We start from the raw sequence: 3,409 nt of genomic DNA, 5'->3' as shown, positions 1-3,409 counted from the left end.
GGGGGAGGGATGGGGAGTTAGTGTTTCATGGGAACAGAGTTTTAGTCTCGGAAGATGAAAAGGTTATGCTGATGGATGGTGGTGACGGTTGTACAGTAATATGATTGTACTCAATGGCACTGAACTGTACCCTTAAAATGGTTAAGATCCTAAATGTTATGTGTATTTTACCACAATTTAAACTCCTTTAAAAAAAAAAAATACAGACTGCCCGGTATAGGGGAGCTGCCCCGGAAAAGGTCCAGGTAGGGTGGGGGTGGGGTGTGGGCAACCCCCCAAAATGAAGCACAGAGAGCTCCAAGTCACAAGCCCCAGGCAGATGCTCCGACTTGTGGACAATGACGTGCCATCAGGCTGCCTCTCTCTCGGGCAACTCGAGGCGACACGCTCGACAGGAAGCAGCCGTGGGTATTTCTTTCTTTGCCGATTTAACGGTGGATAACGATTCCCCCGGCGACGCCAAGAAGCCAGCGAGTGACTGCTACTGAGCATCGTGCTCTCCCTCTGCATGCGTCCACATGCCAGCCCTTTGCCAAGGGCTCTGCATGCATTTCTCCAGCACTCAGTTGGCAAATCATGTGGGAGCCCCTGCTATGTGTGTGACTCTGTTCTGGGCACTGAGGAGACAAAGGTGAGGCAAAAAAATACAAAGTGTTTCGAGGACCCATGTGAAATTCCTCATGGTGGCTGCCTCCAGAAGGGGCCTGGAAGAACTGGGGGCAGGAGTGAAAGGGAGACTTAACTTTCCCTCCTCGTTTCTAGGGGCTTTTTGATTTTCTAAAGCGTAAGCACATATTGCCCATTCAAAAACGTTACTAAACAGGAAATTGTAGGGAGTTGCAAGGGTGTGTTGGAACTCTATACTTCTTACGTATTTTACTCTAAGTCTAAAATGTCTCTTTAAAAAATCAGGTCTAGTCCTGACTGGTTTGGCTCAGTGGATAAAGCGTCGGCCTGCGGACTCAAGGGTCCCAGGTTTGATGCCGGTCAAGGGCATGTACCTTGGTTGCGGGCTTCTAACTCTCTATCCCTCTCTCTTCCTCTCTGTAAAAAATCAATAATATATATTTTAAAAAATTCAGGTCTAATTTAAAATTAAGTAGTCAAAATTCATGAAAACATGAGTTAAGATGCTTTAATTGGCAGGGAGGAGCATGTTGTGGGGCGCCGGCAGGTTTCTCTCTCCTGACCTGGGTCTGATGACATGTGTGGTTTCAACTTGAGAAAACTCCTGAACGGTCCAGGTCTGGAATGTGCACTTCCCTGTATGGACATTACACTTCAACTCCAAAGAAAAGAAAATGTAGTCTGGGCATGGTATCATCCTGTAAAATGTGAGGTTTAGACTCAAACAAGCCTCGATTCAAAATCATAACTCTGCTCATCCCCAATAAAGCAGCAGCCTGGAGAGAGCCGTGTCCCCACTCTCAGCTTCCACTCACCGATCTGGAAAATGGGTTACAAATAGCAGGACCTCCCTGTTAAGGTTGTTTGGGACACTTTGGTGAGGTGAGGCTTAGCGGCTAGCATGCAAAATTTTAGCCGTCGTCCCTAATTCTGCTGTTATTCTTTTATGGAAATGACACACAGGATGCTGTGGGAGGCCGGCATGCCCACTCCCCTCTGCACCAGCCCTCAAGCTCATCCCAGACCCAGGCAGGGCACGCAGCAGCCCTGCCCTGGCAGAGGTAGCCCCGCCTGTCCTGCGACGGCCCCATGTTATCTGGAGATGGAGGTGCCAGTGGCTCCAAGGCCCACGCCCATGGAGCTCTGGTTTGTCAGGTTAGCCCGGCCGCCAGTCGGGGACTTGTCATACAAGGTGTGTGGGCTCCTAGGAAGGAATTCAGGACAGAGACCCTGACCTGCCGGAAACCGTCTATCTGCCTCTCCTTGAAGCACAGGTGCTGGGGCGCACCGGCAGCCTGACAGCCCAGCACATGACACTGGTCCCACTGCCCCACACCCCGCCTCTGTTCTCCACTCCCCCATTCTGACGCATGGCACCTCTTTGACCCCCTCTTTGCCAAAGGGCTGCCCCACCCAAGACTCATACTCTCCCAAAGTGCCAGGCCCCAGAAGGCCCGACGGAGAGAGAGCTTACCCCAGATTTCCGAGGTTCTGAGAAAGAACTTCAGGGGCAGTTCGGAGGGCAGGGCCAAGTGGACAAGTTGGCGTGGGGAAGGGGGAGTCTCGCTGCAGCGTTGGGCACACTGTAGGAGATCTTGGCAGAGGAAGATGTGTTAAAGCCACCAGTCGTAACCTAGATCATCCCAGGGCTGCAATGGCCTGTGAGCCCCATCCGGGGCAAGTGTGGCCACGCTGACATGTGAGACTCAGAAAGAATTCTATAAACCTCTGCTGTGTGCCCTCGGGCGAGTGTCTATGCCACTCTGAGCCTGATCTCCTCCTCAGGAAGACAGGAGCCATAGTACCCACTTCGTGACGCTGTTAGGACAACCCAGCATTTTTAATGTGCTCAGCTGGTGCGTGGCACACAGGAAGCCCTTGATCGAACCTCTCATTGCTGTTAGTGCCACCGTCAGACTCAGGGTTGTGACCCAGCCCCCTGGTATTTGTAGAACAGGGCCCAAGTCTTGCCGGAGAGGAGAGTGAGGGTCGCATTTTGTGAATGGCTCCTGTGTCATGCAAGCCCCTCTGCAGATACCTACTCAGGTCACCAGCGGCTGCCAGGCCAGAGCTAATGTTACCACTTAGAAACCCAAGCCGGGCCATACAGACAGAGAGGCCGGGGCCATTGGAAAGTGCCCAGGATGTTGGGGTCACACAAGGCTGGTTTGTTCAAATCCCAGCTCACCCACTGTCGCTCTGTCTTCCCCCCACCTTCAGCCTGATACTCCCCAGCTGGTGGGCCTCGGCCGCCTGGCATGGTCCCGGAACAGCTAGCTACCGCCTGGTCCAAGGGGTGAGTGAGAGGCCGGCCCCTGGGGCACCAGAGAGCATCGCATCACCAGCATCCAACAAACGCCAGCTGGGATCCACTGCAGGACCTCACACAACCCTCACAGCTACTTCTGGGGGCCCAGGAGGGCACCCTGTCTTCATTCAGGGGCACTCAGCGGCCTGTGCCTGCTATGGGTGGGCAGGCGGAGCAGAGCATAAAGTCTGTCGGCGGGACGCACAGCCTCCCTTTTAAGACAATGAAATCCCACTGATGCCAATCAGCCCTCAGGAGGCGGCACAGGGCAGAGCACGCTTAGGGGGGTGGGGGGGGGGCAGAATGGGGTGGGTCTTCTTGAGGCCCCTGCCCACCTCGGACACCCAGAAAGGATGCACCCAGGACTCCTCGACGGGCACAGAAAAGTCTGCGCTCAAAAGTAGCGACCGTCTGGGACACACCCTACCGCCCCCCCTCCCCCCTGCCCCCGAACCTGAGTGTCCCGGACGCGCA

At 54.3% G+C, this 3,409-nt stretch overlaps 1 protein-coding gene across 1 annotated transcript in view; it reads right to left on the bottom strand.

Annotated features, from left to right (window-relative positions):
• The window catches only part of LOC102765481 (cytochrome P450 4F22), a 27,241-nt gene extending 23,838 nt beyond the window's left edge, over window positions 1–3,403 (bottom strand). Inside the window, exon 1 of the mRNA XM_015560974.1 lies at window positions 3,390–3,403. The gene's annotated coding sequence lies outside the window, so the exon portion shown is untranslated. The remainder of the gene's footprint in view (window positions 1–3,389) is intronic.
• Window positions 3,404–3,409: the final 6 nt, after the last annotated feature.

The sequence above is a fragment of the Myotis davidii genome, unplaced genomic scaffold (assembly GCF_000327345.1).
Source record: "Myotis davidii unplaced genomic scaffold, ASM32734v1 scaffold56, whole genome shotgun sequence".
Taxonomy (NCBI): Eukaryota; Metazoa; Chordata; class Mammalia; order Chiroptera; family Vespertilionidae; genus Myotis; species Myotis davidii.
Note: the sequence above shows the minus strand (reverse complement) of the source record. Positions and strands in the feature narration are given on the sequence as shown.